Raw genomic sequence first — 17,799 nt, forward strand, 5'->3', positions numbered from 1 at the left:
GTGATTACAACAACAATAAGAACGATAATGAAAGTGTCCTTGGCTATAAAAGGACTGCTGTTTTGGAAATAGTTTAGTGGTTATTATTTGAATTGCTATGACCCTATGTGGAAAGCAAAGATTTTTCTTTTAGAAGTAACAGTTGAGGTACAAGGAGTTCTGTTATGTAGCCAGTCTTTCAGTGGGTGCAAGTCATCAGGGCCATATTACACAAACCCTGCACAGTCCCAGGAAAGAGTAGTTTTTAAGACTGGGACCTGGGCTAGGAAGATAGTATATGCAAAATTAATTTCATTTCTGAGGGCACCAAAGAAGAAAGACATGAGCTCTGATACCTTATGAGATTAAAAACAATTTTCTTTGAGGGGCCAGGTGGTGCTGCACCTGGTTGAGCACATGTTACATACAATGCTTAAGGACCCAGGTTCGAGACCCTGGTCCCTACCTGCAGGAGGAAAGCTTCCCAAGTGGTGAAGCAGATCTACATGTGTCTGTCACTCTCCCTCCCTTTCTCCCCCCTCCTCTCAATTTCTGGTTGTTTCTATGCAATAAATAAAGAATTAAAAAAAAAAAAACTTTGGTATACCTGAGGCTTTGGATCACATGATGGGAGTTTATATTTACTGTTTATACCTTATTTATGCTGGACATTTATTTTTGCCTGGGGAGTAGGGACTGGAGTCTGAGCAGCTGAAATTAGTCATTCAGTCTATGTGACTGACCCTCGTAAACACCCTGCACAAAAAAGCTTGAGTGGGTTCCCCTGTTTTTTTTTTTATTTAATAGGGGATTAGTGGTTTATAGTCAACAGTAAAATACAATAGTTTGTACATGTATAACATTTTCACATAACAATACAACCCTTCTCCCCACCCCAGAGTCTTTTTCTTGGTGCTATACACCAGCTCCAGTCCAAATTCTGCTTAGAGTTTTCCCTTCTGATCTTGTTTTTCAACTTTCGTCTATGAGTGAGATCATCCCATATTCATACTTTGGTTTTTGATTTATCTTACTTAACATTATATCTTCGAGCTCTATCCAAGATGGGGTGAAGAAGGTAAATTCACCATGAACCCGAGACTTTGGAACCTCAGGAATCTGGATCTCTTTGCTTAAATATTATGCCATCTACCCCTGTTCACATTTCTCAGTTTTCCACATAACAATTCAACCCCCCTCTAGGTCCTCCTCTGCCATTATGTTCCAGGACTTGAACTCCCTCCTCCCCACCCCAGAGCCCTTTACTTTGGTGCAATACACCAGACCTAGCCCAAGTTCTGTTTTGTGTTTATTGTTCAACTTCCCCCCCTTTTTTCCTTTTAATAATTGGATTAATTTCATTGAAGATGCCTTAAAATTTAGATGGAAAAGAATTCTGCCAATATTTTCCTTTAAGTATTTGATAGTTTCTGGTCTAACATCTTAGGGGGGCTGAAGGAAGAAACAGAAGACCTGCAAAGAGGGTAAGAAAATTGGAACAAAACAAAACACAACTCTATGAGTGTCAGCAAAAGCCTCAAGGAGGAGAAAGAAGAATGGGAGGAAACAAACAACTACAGATGAAAAGTGTTTCATACCAAAACAATCTAGTGCAAATACTGTTAACCCTGCTATGTGTTGTCATGCCACATCGGATCTCAACAACTTCAGAGAAATTCAGAGCTCTTATTAGTTAACACTGTCTTGCCTAAATACTATGGACATTGCTACAACGTGGAGAATAGAAGTTGGGTATTAATATCCTAATTTTACAGAGGGTCAGCAAGGTGCAAAGATTGCTGCAGGTGCCGTGCAGATCCAACTGAAAAGAGGTCAAGGATATCTAGCCAAACAGTAGCTGTTGTTGATGATGGAATCATGAGCGATCTTTTATTTTTATTTACTTATTTTTTGTCAGAAAAGAAACTTGTTTGAATGTGCTATTATTTATTATTTAAAATATTTTTTATATTTATTTTCCCTTTTTTTGCCCTTTTTTATTGTTGTTGTAGTTATTATTGTTGTTGTTACTGATGTCGTCGTTGTTGGATAGGACAGAGAGAAATGGAGAGAGGAAGGGAAGACAGAGGGAGAGAGAAAGAGAGACACCTGCAGACCTGCTTCACCGTCTGTGAAGTGACTCCCCTGCAGGTGGGGAGCCGGGGGCTCGAAATGGGTTCCTTACGCGGGTCCTTGCGCCTTGCGTCACATGCACTTAACCCGCTGGGCTACCGCCCAACTCCCGCTATTATTTTTTTTTTAAATTTAAACAAGACTTCACTAGTCTAGAACTTTAAATAGTGGTTCCAAAACGAACTCCCCTGAAGTTCAGATTTTCCCTGGAAGCAGATCTGAAGCCCAGTCTTCGTGTCTCTGATCTCTCCTTTGTTGGAAACAGTAGGTTTTCAGTAAACATGTGACAGATATACACAGACATGTGGACCTTACTGGGTCATTTTTTTCTCAATTTCTTTTGCTTGGGAATGTTATTTGTTAAAAATTAATACAGCACTTTACTTATCTATGTGGCCCTTGACATTATCCAGTGAAATGACTCATGTATGCAAGGAGGTAGTTATGAATCACTAGTTACCACTTTTTGATATAAAGTAAATGGCAAAGGCAAAGTAAAAATTACCATTGCTTGTTTCCAGTTTCCTGCCTGCTACTTGTTCTTTGAATGTCTATCTTTTGGAGAAATTTCAGGCCATATATGTTCACTATCAAGTACTAGGATTTTACCTTATTAGCACACTTTTTGGGGATGGGGTTCAGGTTACTCTTTGTATATTTGCTAGTGGCCAATTTATGTATAAGGTTTTTAAAACAGGTACCATTATGTTAAAAATATGTGACTTCTTCAGAACTCTGAGCACAGATCCTGTGAACAAGATCAGTGATAGTAACCTACTGTCTGGAAAATGAAAGACAACACATCTTGTGCCATGCCAAGAACTTCTACCAGGGCAGAGGTAGATAGCATAATGACTGTGCAAAGAGACTCTCATGCTTGAGGCTCCAAAGTCCCAGGTTCAATTCTCTGCACCACCATAAGCCAGAGCTGAGCAGTGCTCTGGCTAAACACACACACACACACACACCCAACCAAACAAAAAACGTCTACCAAAGTATCCAAATATTTTGATACAGATTTTCATGGATGCAGAATTTATGAGAAAAGAAAATCTGATCATAGTGCAAATCTTCAGCAATAAAGGGCTGTCCAAATAAATAATAGAATTAATTTTAAAATATATTCATTTCAACAGATTACATTTAAAAACTTTTACTGACATGACCTACTGCTGAGCAGACAAAGAATTCTACTGGGTAGAGTGTATAGTTGTATGCTATATATAGAAAGATATTTGAGTTGATATTGGTGTTACAATGACACGCAGATATAGTGAATGGATACAGACAAACACCAGAAAGATATCTAGAAAAATACTGAATAGTAGCTATTCTTAGTGGTCTTGCATAACTTTCTTTTCTCTAGATAATGTCCTTGCTTCTCTATAGTGAGTACAGACCACTTGTATAGATATATGTGGATATCTTAGTTGTGTATAAAAAGATCTTGAAAGACACCCGCACACAGGGTGAGATACCGAAAAAGATGAGGAAGTGGTGGGGGGAGGGAGGTGTCATGCTAGTGCAGAGCAAACTCAAGAAAAAAAAAAAATCGATGACAGGGCAGATTTAGTGCTATAAATTGAGTTTATTATGCAGTATCTCACCGAGTCTTCACAACAACCTGGTGAAGCAGGTGCTAACATTATCCCATTTTTATAGGTGAAGACACCTGGGGATCAGAGTTTACTAACTTGCCAAAGGCTAGGAAGCAAGTGGGTGTTAAAGAGGGGGGGATTGTGGTCTGGGAGGTGGCACAGATATAATGCTTTGGACTCTCAAGCATGAGGTCCCGAGTTCAATCCCCGGCAGCACATGTGTCAGAGTGATGTCTGGTTCTTTCTCTCTTCTCCTATCTTTCTCATAAATAAATAAAGACTTAAAAAAAAAAAGAGAGAGGGGATTCAAACTAGTCTTGGTTTTCTGTTCCTTGTGCTCACAGTTATAGTTCTTCTCTGCATCAAATGGTGTGTTTGTATGTGCAGTAGATTTCTGTAAAATGTCATTTAAACTGGATATGGTAAGTATCCATAGCTCATGGTATGAAAAGGAATACAATAGTTGCCTTGGTTTGAGATATCAACTAATTTATTATGCCACTAATTTATTATGCCCCCCCCCCCATGTCTCTCTCTGCAGTGCTTGAGCACATGAGAAATTCTACCACAACTGAGATGGTTTTTCATTCATTTAAAACAATTTAGATAGAGAAAGAGAGAGCCAGAGAGCCAAAAAGGAGGGGAAAGACATCACAGCACTGCTCCACTATCTGTGGAACTTCCCTCAGTGCTACTGTAGTCCCATGTGGTGCCTGGGCTTGGCCAAAGGGACTCATCCATGGTAAGGCATCCACTCTGCTGGGTGAGCTGTCTCTCAGACCTTGAAGAGTCTTTAGTTGACCCTTAGTGCTCAATCTATAAGGGTTGGTTAGCTGTATTTGAAAAGCTGAGGTCAATGAGAATACTATTTTGTATGGCACCTTTTACCTTGTGAACAGCACACATAGCTGCTAGAGGACCAGTGCACAGCCCAGGGCTCCATTTCTGCCTTTTGTTCTCTGATTCCATCAAAACCACGCAGCAGAGACTATGCTTCTGAAAAGTAGTGAGCTGCCTATTTTTCTGTGATGATCTCATTCCAGTTGCTAGTTTGTTCCTAACTATGAGATCAATCTGCTCTTGGAAATAGGTACAAAAACCAGCTGAACAGACAAAACAGAAACCCTCACCTTAGGGCCTGGGATGGCAGAGGGAACTACAGTGGTTTGTTAGTACCAGTGACAGACAGAATCACTTTGCGGCTGTAAATGTGCGTCTGCGTTAAGCTGGACACTTGCAGTTACTTTCAAGGTGGGTTAACTGTTGGTTCAGATCTGATTACAGTGTCGATTTGTTAAATCCATTACTGGTAGGTAGAGGTGAAGAGGATGCGGTGCTAGAGGACATCAGATCCTGCCTTTCAGGCTTTAAGTTAATCGGCTTAACTCCTCAAGGTAGACAGGACACTGAGCAGGTCAGTTTATACTAGAACCACATTACACTCTGGTGGCTAAAACTGCTGATCGATTATAACCTTCCCCATGAATCTCTCCAGCGAGAAACCTTCATGAGAATAAAAGAAACTGATGGGGTGGGGGGGACTAACAACAGACAGAACTAGACTAAATTTATGGAACCGGAAACTATATAACCTTTTTAAAATGCTGAAATAAAGAGGAAAGATTAAGGGAAAAAAGAAAAAGAAAAAGAAGACCTGTTTCTCACAATGTCTATTCACTTGGATTTATCTGCCTGACTATCTCCTGTTTCTCTGACACTTGGCAGATTTGTGAAGCAAGTGCTTGCCTTTTTGGAATGGGTCTTACTCTTGGTGTCCGATACATTCTATATTAAGCTGTCTTGCTCATCCACGGAGCTGCAATTGAATAGGGCAATGCAATGGTCTGAAGATGTGTGGCAGGTAGGCCCTTTGCCCGATTTAAAACTGAAGAGGAGACCTAAAAGCAGTGTATTTCAGTTACTTTGAAACACAACAGAGGACAAAAACAAACAAACAAACAAACAAAAAAACCCGCCTACCAGTGTTTTAAATTCCCAAACAGCTCTACAAACCGTCAATGAAATTTCAGGGCTGCTGAAGTCACCCAGAAAGAAATTCTGACTCCAAGGGAACTCAGGAGAGGCTTGCTCCAGGTATCCATCAAGCGAGGCTGAAAGCAATGCACCGCAAAGGAAGACTTCACAGAGCATTTGTTCAGAAGCCTAAACTGTCAGTCTCCAATCTTGGCGTCTCTCCAATGCTCCAGATGTGCATATTCAACAGTCCATTCAACATCCACACTTGTGACTAAGAGACACCTCAAACTCAATTTGTCTAACGCAGAATTCTTGAATTAGCACTTAGTTCACAACCCTTTCTTTAATCTCCTCTGTATCGGTAAATGACACCACCATTCACTTAGGTGCTCAGTCATTTTGTTTCCTATCTTCACATATCTAGCTCTTCAATAAGCCTTGTTGTCACACCCTTTGACAAAGATCTGGAACCTGGGCACTTTTCTCCATTTCTACTACCACCATCTCTGGGCCACCATCATTTTCTTTTCTTTTTTTTTAAATTAAAAAAAATATTTATTTATTCCCTTTTGTTGCCCTTGTTGTTTTATTGTTGTAGTTATTGTTGTTATTGATGCCGCTATTGTTGGATAGGGTGGAGAGAAGTGGAAAGAGGAGGGGAAGACAGAGAGGGGGAGAGAAAGACAGACACCTGTAGACCTGCTTCACCGCCTGTGAAGCAACTCCCCTGCAGGTGGGGAGCCGGGGGCTTGAACTGGGATCCTTACACCGGTCCTTGTGTTTTGCGCCACACGCGCTTAACCCGCTCTGCTACCGCCTGACTCCCGCCACCATCATTTTCTATTTGGTGGAGGGGGCTGTGGGGTGGGAGTGGTAAGAGCTCCTCTAGCTCCACTCTGGCCTACAGCCCAGTTGTAAACCGAGTCAGAATGACCTTGTAAAAACAAATCAGATCATGTTGCTCCTTTGCTTAAATTTTCCAATGGTTAGGATCAAGTCCAGGGTCTTTTAAAATTTTTATTATTATTTTATACCAGTGCACTGTTTAGCTCTAGCTTATGGTGGTAATTTGGACCTCAGAACCTTAGGAATTAAAGTCATCTTTTTTTTTTTTTTTTTTTTTTTTAAACTAGAGCATTGTTCAGGTCTGGCTTTTATAAAGTGGTGCAGGGGACTGAATGAACCTGGGCCTTTGGAGCCTCAGGCATGGGAGTCTCTTTTTGCATAACCATTATGCTACCTATCCCCACCCTGAAAGTCATTCTATATAACTATTATGCTATCTTTCTGGGCCCTCAGAGTGTCTCCCCCCACCCCCAATTATGTGAGAAAAAGACTAGAGCACTGCATTTTGTCTTCTTTTTCACTTTCTTTTCTTTTTTGGATAGAAGCAGAAAGAAAGTACAGCATCACCATTTCCTTCAAAGCGGTGGGGGCTGGGTTTAAACCTGGATCACACACTGCTCTGTCATTTTTTCAATGTGTTACCAGAAATTGAATCCAAGGCCTTTTGCATATAAAACATGTAGCCCACTGCTGAGCCACTGCTCTGACCCCTTCAGAGTCTGTATCTACAACAGAGCACTGCTTGGCCATGGCATATGGTGGTGGCAGGCATCAAACCTGGGAATGTAGGCATGCAAGTCTGCTGTGATACTGCTATGATATCTCCTAGACCCCTGCCTACTTTTCTGGCCATGTCTTCCACTACCTGGCACCCTCCACTTCCAAACGTCACATGTGGCTGTTCCTATATGGAGAAGAGACTTCGCCCATATTTTCCCACAGTTGGCTCTTTCTCATCATTAAATCTCTGCTCAAAAGATAATTTCCTCACTGAAGACACTCCTTGTACTTGGAAACACTGTTTGGCTATATTTTCTGTAGAGTACAGAACATTCTGTGAATGACATTGTTTACTTTTCTTTTACTTGTTTGGGTTTATATTTTTGTTTTGCACTTCAGTGAGACTTCCATGATGGCAAAGGACTTCATTTTTGTTTATTCTTGTATATTTTGATCTGAACAGTGCTAGAGCATAGTAGGTGCTTAATGAAAACGAATGAATATTCAATTGAGATAGCCCTTGCCAGAAATGCCAGAAATAGTGACCTCCCCAATTCCTAAACTGTAATCTAGCTGCCAAAGATATGCAAAAATAAAATGTATAAAATATATTTAAAATTAATAATGTTTGTTATATGGCTAATAAAAGTTAATATTTAATAAGTACCTGAAAAAAAAAAACAGAAACAGGATTAGTCAGACTAACTTGATTCATAAGCAGTAACTTTGTATGCAAACTCTGCATCCTCAAGTTCACTGCTTTTAGATATCTAGACTATGGATAGCAATTTTTTTAATTGGATAGAGACAGAGAGATCAAGAGAGAGTAAGAGATAGGGAGTGAGAAAGAGATACCTGTAGCCCTGCTTCACCGCTTGTGAAGCTTCCCCACTACAGATAGGAACTGAGGGCTTGGGTCCTTATGTATGGTAACGTGTCTGGACCTCTACCCTATAGGTAGGGTTGGGGGCTTAAACCCCTGTCCTTGCTCATGGTAACATGTGTACTCAACAGGTGCACCACTGCCTGGCCCCAATAAATCAACTATTAAAGAAAAAAAGGGGGAGAACTAGGGGTAGGGTGGGGAGGAGGGGTGGGCAGCAGTCCACATGGTTAAACACACATAGTACTATGCTCAAGGATCCAGGTTCAAGCTCCCACTTGCCACCTGCAGTGGGGATACTTCACAAGTGGTGAAGCAGGTCTGCAGGTGTCTATCTTTCCCTCTTCTCTCTGTCTCCCCTCCCTCTCTCAATTTCTCTCTGTCGTATAGAATAAAATGATGGGGGAGAAAAAAAGAAAAGAAAGAAAGAAAGAAAGAAAGAAAGAAAGAAAGAAAGAAAGAAAGAAAGAAAAAGGCCACCAGGAGTGCTAGCATGAAGGACCAGCAAATGGAGGCAGAGAGAGAGAGAGAGAGAGAGAGAGAGAGAGGAATCACAGATATTTCATATCATATCCCCACTGCAGCAGGTATCTTGACATATCACTACTTCATAGTCAGCTATTAAATCTGCCACTCAATATGTTAAAGAGGCATTTACACTTTATATCACAACTCTCTTCTAGATATTTGGCATTTTGTTGTTTTGGCATGTGTTTGCATTATTATGTATTCTATCTTATGCAATTAAAAACATGATTCTGAGAAGGGATCAGTGTGGGTCAACAGACTACCCAAAAAGGCTACACCAGAGGCTTTAGCGTCTCGCATCAAACTCCTTTGATCATTCATTGACCGCTTGTCTGCAGTGCTTATTTCAGTTTCAGAAAGACCAAATTGGTCCTTGCTTCATAGTCTTTGCAGTGACTGCTCCTTCACACTGGAACTCATCCCAGGATTATGTCCTTTTCTTTTCTTAAATCTCAGTTTGGTTCAAATATCAGTTTTCAGCAGGACCTTCACAAATACCACACAATTTTTTTTAACCCTACTCATATTTTACTGCAATCATTTGCTTTTCTCTTTACAATTTTTATCACTATCAGAAATAACATATTTTTCTCTCTCCTTTTGTCATTTCCAGGACTTGACAGTTCTGGTCTTTTTCGAACAGAGAGACAGAGACAGGAAGAGATAGGGATATATACTGTAGTTTACCCTAAGTGCAGTATTTGTACTTGGGTCATGTGCTAAAGTAAGCTATCTTGTTGGTCCCAGGAATAACCTCTTTGTTCTCTTATAGAAATAATAATTTTCCCCCTTATCTTATCTGCTCTATACCTAGCAGATAACCTCTGCCTGTATATAACATTTTTCTGGTCTGCCCACAGTTATATCCCTATTTCTTAAAATTCTTAATTTATACTTAAAAGTATTAGTAAAAGAAATAAACACATTCTTCCAAATCAGAGGCGTATTTTTAGTAGAAATCAAATGATATATATATATATATATATATATATATATATATATATATACTCAAACCAACTCTTCTGATTAAATATAAAGTAAAGCATTTTTTTTGCCAGATACATGCTTAGTTCTGGCATTCACAGCTGTGATTTGGCTGAAGCATAAGTCATATTCAAGGATACCCTGAAGATTTATGACATTCCCTGGAGGACTTGGGTCAATAAGCCAATTAATGAGCTATAATGCTCCATAAACACAATCCTTGTGTCTAGGACATTATAATTTGAATCTGGCATTATTTAAACTAATGCCATACAGACTCACAGTAATGGCTTGAAATTTACCAAAGATAAGAATAGCAGCACAGCATATTAGATAGCAAAACAATTTTATAAACTCACAACTTGAGATATAAGCAAACTGGGAATGATTTTACTCTAATTATTTTAGATCATCACTTATTGAAGTGATTATAGCCAAATGGAAATTGCTTATCTGAAATATGAGAATATTCTGTAGAATTGTGTGGCATGTGAGCAGTGGAAAGCCAGAAACATAGGAAAGGGTAGATAAATAAGAGAGGAAGGAGAGTGATAAAACGAATTTCTAGAAGGAATTGAAAAATGAACTACATGATGCTAAACAGAGAAGTTATATATTCTGGGTGACAATGGGTTCATGCTAGGTAGTCGTTTTAGTCATTTGTAAGCAGGACACAAACAGTAGTTCCCAGACCCTGGCAGTACTGAAGTCCAATGCCCTCTCTGTTGTTCTACTATTGGAGCCTAAGTTTCTGAATGTTTAGGTAGTTACTTCCAGAAAAAGCACAAATGGTACCAGAACAATGTACTATGAGTTCTTAGAACAAAGGACAAAAGGTGAGAATATAACAACAACATGAGTTAAGATAATAAATTCTTATTTTTATAATTGTAAGGTTAATAGGAGTAGAAAAGAGGAAACACTTCAAAACTAGAACCTCAAAATAGGACCAATTAAAAAAAAATCCATCCCCAATACAAAAAAGTCCTTTCCACATAGTGAGAAAGTGAGTATGACAACTCTTGTTTGGGGAGGTTGCTCATTTCATGTGGTAAGGGCCTGGGTTTTTTTGACCCCTAGCAGTATATGACTGTGTGATGTTCTGGTTTTTCTCTCTCACTAAATAAATAAATTAGTTAAGGGCAGGACGGGGTAGATAGCATAGTGGTTATGCTAAGAGACCTTCATGACTGAGGCTCCAAAGTCTCATGTTCAATTCCCTGAACCACCATAAGTCAGAGTTGAGCAGTACTGTGGTAAACAAAATGAAAATACAGAAATAAAAAAAATATTTTTAAAAAGAATCAAATTGAATATATATATTCAATATATATTTAATCTTTTATCTTATATCTTTTTTTATATATTGAATATATATATATAAAAAGAAAGAAGTAAAGTCTCTAGGCAGAATGTCGTAGAAAGATTTCAATGAAAGCGGCTGGGTGGTGGCACACTTGGTTGAGCACCCATGTTACAAATGTGCAAGGACCCAGGTTCACGGCCCTGGCCCCAACCTGCAGGGGGAAAGCTTTGCAAGTAGTGAAACAGGGCTGCAGCTGTCTCTCTGTCTCTCTCCCTTTCTGTCTTCCCCTACCCTCTTGATTTCTGGCTGTCTCTATCCAATAAATAAAGATAATAAAAATATTTTTTAAAAGGAAGGATTTCAATGAAATACAATATAGTTGTAACTAGAGGATAAAAAAAATATAATAAAGTCTCACCAAGGCCACATATACCTAAAGTAGGCAAGAATGGGAAGACTCTGAAAAAGGGGAGGAGTGGGGCATTTCTATTAGATGGAAGGACCATGAGAAGAGAGAAACTTTCAGACTTCTAGTATCTATAATCTAAAATTTGCTCTAGGGAAAGAATATTTCCAAATATTCAGGAAGATCTGGCTGATCTTGCTGACTTTAGACACAACCTAGAAAAGAATGAATCTGGAGTCACTCAAAATTGTATTTGAGGCAATGGTTTAATTTCATGAGATGCAGTGCCTGATGGCACCTCTTTTTGCTTATTTGTTCAACACTCTCTGTCTTTAAATATTAAAGGTGCCTATCAGCAGTCAAGTAATTTAGATTGTGCTTCACACTCCATGCCTCAGCTGTTTAAGATTTCCAAGATTACATACATGTCCTTAGCTTCCTCACATCTAGATTAAAGAACTTCTTTTTTTGGGGGTGGCATGGTGGTACGCCTAGTTGAGCACACACATTATAGTGAGCAAGGACCCAGGTTCAAGCCCCTGGTCTCCACCTGCAAGGGGAAGCTTCACCAGTGGTGAAGCAGGGCTACAGTTATGGCTCTCCCTCTCTATCTCCTCCTTCCCTCTCAATTTCTGTCTGTACCCAAGAAATAAATGAAAACCAAAAAATAATAATTTTTTTAAAAAAAGAACTTTCTTTTTTGTCCAGGACAACCCAGTAATTTTGCCCAATCTTTTATACTGAGAGACAGAGAGGAGCAGAGCAAAGGAGGGACATCAAAACATTGCTCCACCAACCATGCAGATTCTCCTGCTTTTGTCTTTGGTATTCTCATGTGCTGGGGATGAAACCAGGCTTCATGCATGTGCGCTACCTGCTACCTCTTAGGTCCACCAGCCATCTGCTTTTCTTGTTCCCCTGGATACCTGTGAGATTCAGATTATCAGAATGCCAGGTAAAAGTATGCCATGGTGTTTTATGAGGGGTGTGTGTGACAATGTTTTCTATTTTGCATAACCATTAGGTTATCTCCCCCACCACAATGTTTTCTATATCATTGGCTGACAGTACTTTGTTTTTTTTAAAAATCATATTAAATATTTGAAGACCATGTTGTTATAAATCTCATGGAGTTGTCTTTAGGAAAATTTTTCTGAAGGAGTAGAGGCCATATCTCAAATGACACAGGTCATGACATCAGGGACTAAGATTTTTATAGACGGACAAGCAGCAGACCAGCTGGATGAAGATAGTTCTTGCCTGTGGGAAAGTTCCCTTTCAACTAGGAGACATACATACATTTTCAGCTTGAGCAATCTCGAGACTTGTCTACCCCTCCCCCACTTACCCCCCTATGTGTCACCATAGCAGGATTAAACCAACCATGGCAGAATCCAAGTTAATAACTAGCCCAGTTCTGTATGTGTGCTAGCTGAATCGTTGGCTTTCCATTCAGTACGAGTAGATCATATCCACTGTTGTGGCACCTACAGAATAATAAATGTGGCCCTTCTCACACAAGAGAAAAGTGCATTCAGTATTGAGAAACTTTCTTCTATTTCATACTGAAAATATTGATCAGGGGTGCTTCCAGAGGGCATATAGTTTTGGAAAACCTGTTTTTTTTTTTTTTTTTTGCAACTGTATTTGACCACTGGATACTTGTGCGTTTCAGGAGCAAGATTCAGGTTTTTATCCTATTCTCAGACCATTCTGAGGGAGGGTGAGAACCACTGTTCTAGAACATTTCTCTAAACTGTAAGATACGTTGTGGTCCAGTCCGACTTCCTGAGCTTTGATGATGGGCAGTTAGGATTTGATTGCCTTCTGAGAATTTCCCATTTTTCCTTAGACCCTGGTTAAAAAACAGCCTAAGGCATGACAAGTGATATTAAAAAAATTATATATATATATAGTTGTAGGGCAGCAGAATTATAAAAGCAATCAAAATAAATTGATGTGTTTAAAGGAAGAAAGGGACTTCCATAGAGCAAAGATGGCAAAAACCTCAGACAAAATAAAAATCAATGTACAAATGATTTTCAAACAGCAAAAGAGTAAAAAATGAACAGATTTTTAATCACATAAATTATAATAAGAAAAAGAGAACTCTTTTTTAGTGGGGAGAAGACTGCTGACATCTTTGTGCTCATTTCCTCATTTCTGAAATGGAAATGGTTAAATACATATGAATAGTAGAATATTATAGTGTCTAGAATAGTAGCACAGGATAACAACTTAATAAGGGATAGTAGGAATAGGAATGGAAGTATTGTGTTAAGTTAAATAGAATGTAAAGAAATAAAAAAAGCACCCAAAATTATAGCAAGGGAAGTTAAATACACTTTCTGTCTTGCAAACATTTTGAAGGAATATGGAAAATGTTCAGAACAAGCAACTCTATGGAGCTATAAAGGAGATTAATGGATGGTTAGGACTGAGGAAAATGTATAGGGGATGAAGGATTAGAGGTAAAGACTGAACTGTGTGATATTTCCTTTTAGGGTGATGAAAATTTTCTAAAATTAATTATAGTGATGATTATACAACTGTGAAGACATATATTAAATACCAATAACTTGTACAGTTCAAATAGGTTAACTGTATGGCATGTGAATTATATATCATTAATGCTATTTTTAAGATCCGAGGCTGGAAAAACCCTTTGGTGTAAAACAAAACTAAACAAAAGTCCTCAAATACTCCAGAGATTTCCCTAGATTCTCTCAATCTTGCATGAATTATTGCTTGTAGATATTCCCTTTTGCCTTGACACATATTTATTTTTTTTAGAGCTTCATGTTGCTTTTCATTTCTTTTTTTAAATTTCTTTAATGGGGAATTAATGTTTTACATTCAACAGTAAATACAATAGTTTGTGCATGCATAACATTTCCCAGTTTTCCATATAAAAATTCAACCCCCACTAGGTCCTTTGTCATCCTTCTTGGATCTGTATTCTCCCCACCCACCCAACCCAGAGTCTTTTATTTGGTGCAATATGCCAATTCCAGTTCAGGTTCTACTTGTGTTTTCTTTTCTGATCTTGCTTTTCAACTTCTGCCTGAGAGTGAGATCATCCCATATTCATCCTTCTGTTTCTGACTTATTTCACTTAACATGAATTTTTCAAGGTCCATCCAAGATTGGATGAAAACAGTGAAGTCACCATTTTTTATAGCTGAGTAGTATATATATATACCACAATTTGCTCAGCCACTCATCTGTTGTTGGACACCTGGGTTGCTTCCAGGTTTTGGCTATTACAAATTGTGCTAAGAACATATGTGTACACAGGTCGTTTTGGATGGGTGTGTTTGGTTCCTTAGGATATAACCCCAGGGGAGGAATTGCAGGATCATAGGGTAGGTCCATTTCTAGCCTTCTGAGAGTTCTCCATACTTCTCTCCACAGAGTTTGGACCAATTGACATTCCCACCAGCAGTGCAGGAGGGTTCCTTTGCCCCCACAACCTCTCCAGCATTTGCTGCTGTTACCTTTTCTGATGTATGACATTCTCCAGGAGTGAAGTGTTATCTCATTGTTGTCTTGATTTGCATTTCTCTGACAATCAGAGACTTGGAGCATTTTTTCATGTGTTTCTCAGCCTTTTGGATCTCTTCTGTGGTGAATATTCTGTCCATGTCCTCCCCCCATTTTTGGATGGGATTATTTGTTGTCTTGTTGTTGAGATTTGCAAGTTCTTTATATATTCTGGTTATTAGCCTCTTTTCTGGTGTATGACATGTAAATATCTGTTGGCTGTGACACGGAGGAAAGATAGAGGAGATCCGGAGTGGAGAGGGAACACAATTCTTTATTCGCGCGGGCACCTCACAGTTGGGTGAGAGCGCAGCAGTTCGGGCCACATGGAGCTAGCCAAAATGGCCACCTCCTGTTATGCGCCGCACCCTTCGATTCACTGATGTGAAAAACAGGCAAGAGAAACCAAGATGTGGTCCAGAGCAAAATGTTCCAGAGACAAAGAAACTGTCTCATGAAGAAGAGTAGAGGTTTTGGGAAACCTTTTCATAAGTAGAAAGGCAGCCCATAGTGGATAGGTAGCCAAACGCTTTACTTATCTGTGGATGGGCCGGTTAGGCCCCACGTTGGGCGTCAGGTGTCATACTGCGATGTGGAGGAGAGAGAGCGAGCGAAGAATCAGAACAGAGAGGGAACACAATTCTTTATTTGCATGGGCACCTCAGAGTTGGGTGAGAGCGCAGGGGTTCGGGCCATGTGGAGCTAGCCAAAATGGCCGCCTTGAGCAGCACCCTTTTCTGCATCTAACCACTGAGGTGAAAACTGGGCGAGAGAGAGGGGCGGAAGAAGAAGGGATTTATAGGGCAAAAACTGAGAGTGATGAGCCAGGACAGGATTGGTTGGGAAGGGCACTTAGAGAATATCGTATTAACTCTCGCGGGAACTGCCACTAGCCTGAGGGGGCAACATGGCGGAACAGGCGCTCCGAGAATGTCCCAACTCTTGCGGGAACTGACACTAGCCTGAGGGGACATCTGCACAGCAAAGATCTTCTCCCTTTCTGTGAGGGGTCTCTTGGTTTGGGTAGTAGTTTCTTTAGATGTGCAGAAGCTTTTTAATTTGATGTAGGCCCATAGGTTTATGCTTGTCTTAGTCTTCTTTGTAATTGGATTCGTTTCATTGAAGATGTCTTTTAAAATTTATTTGGAAAAGAGTTCTGCCAATATTTTCCTCTAAGTATCTGATAGCTTCTGGTCTAACATCCAAGTCCTTGATCCACTTGGAATTTACTTTTGTATTTGGTGAGATATAGTGGTTCAGTTTCATTCTTCTGCATGTTTCAACCCATTTTCTCCAACACCATTTGTTGAAGAGACTCTGCTATACCCATTTAATAGTCTGGGCCCTTTTGTCAAAGATTAGATGTCCATAGGTGTGGGGGCTTACTTCTGGGCTCTCAATTCTCTTCCACTGGTCAGAATGTCTATTCATGTTCTAGTACCAAGCAGTTTTGATGACAATGGCCCTATAATACAGTTTATTATCACACTGGGAGTGTGATGCCTCCAGTTCTATTCTTTCTTCTCTTTCTTCTCAAGATTGTTTTGGCAATTCTAGGTCTTTTCTGGTTCCAGATAAACATTTGTAGCATTTGTTGTATTCTCCTAAAAATGTGCTTAGGATGTTGATGGGGATAGCTTTAAATCTGTATATGGTTCTGGGTAATATATTCATTTTGATGATGTTATTTCTTCCAACCCATGAAGATGGAATATCTTTCCACTTCTTTGTGTCTTTTTCAATTTCCTTGAGTAGTGACTCATAATTTTCAGTATACAAGTCTTTCATTTCTTTGGCTAGAGTTACTCCTAGATATTTTATTGTTGATCTCTGTCCCCTGGTGTCCCTCCCTGCCACTGCTCCAGATTCTGAGGGCAGTAGCAATGGACACTCAGAGTTACACTTAGTGAATCTCTGGGGAGTTCTCTCCTCCCTTCAGCCATCCCCTTGTTGGTGGAACAGACTGGAGGTGGTGTCTCTGATAAACTGCTGGACTGTTACCAGCCACTTAATCTCTCTCTAGGCTCCTCTCTGTTCACCAGCCACACGTGTTTGCACTCACTGGTGATTTGGTGGGTTCCTGAAGTCGTTCTAGTCCTGTCTTGTTTCGGTCCCAGGTGGTCTCTTTTGGTATTCCTAGTTGATACAGGAGAGGAGAGGAGAGAAACAGATCTGCTGCTGCTTGTAGCCCCACCTCTGGAAGTCCCACATCTTCATTTAATGAGTGTGTGTGTATCTATCTATAGTAAATAGCTAAAAATGTGTATGCTTTAATGAATGAATGGCTTCTGGGTTTCACTTTAAAATCACAGATTTTTAAGTAGATGAGCCAATGTTTAGAAAAATACTAGAGTCATTTTATTTCTTCCATATTTTTTGCCTTTTCTCCCATGACCCACTAGCCTTAATGCAAAGAGCATGGCTTTCCTTGCCATTATTTTTTGGGATACTGAGTATTTTCTGTTCATCTCCCAATTTCTGTTTTTATGGGTCCCCTCTCATACAAGTCCATAGATGCCTATAAACAATTTTTACACCTTTTCTGATGCTTCTACTTGCCAACACTTCATATATACTGTATTAGTCATATTCCCTCAGAACCCTAAAAGATTTTGAATCTCACAAGTTATCCCAACTTTCTTTGGAGTATTATTATTAATGATGAGGTAGTGATAAAAATGAGTAGAAAATATTTCCTACTTTTAATCTAACCTCAGTCTTCACAACCCAATCTTTTTTTATACATTTATTTAAGTTACACACCTAGGAATTAAAGCTGGTGTCTGGTGTCCTACACTAAAGGCTCTACTTTCTTCCTTTCCTAGCTTTCCTGTACAGACCCATCACAGTGTGAAATTACCCATCTAACTTTGCAATAATTAATTGCAGGGAAACC

At 39.5% G+C, this 17,799-nt stretch overlaps 1 protein-coding gene across 1 annotated transcript in view; it reads right to left on the reverse strand.

Moving 5' to 3' along the window:
* MARCHF3 (membrane associated ring-CH-type finger 3) overlaps positions 1–17,799 on the reverse strand; it is a 194,892-nt gene that overhangs the window by 12,768 nt on the left and 164,325 nt on the right. The window lies entirely within an intron of this gene.

Source organism: Erinaceus europaeus, chromosome 2, assembly GCF_950295315.1.
Source record: "Erinaceus europaeus chromosome 2, mEriEur2.1, whole genome shotgun sequence".
In the NCBI taxonomy this organism is placed as follows: domain Eukaryota; kingdom Metazoa; phylum Chordata; class Mammalia; order Eulipotyphla; family Erinaceidae; genus Erinaceus; species Erinaceus europaeus.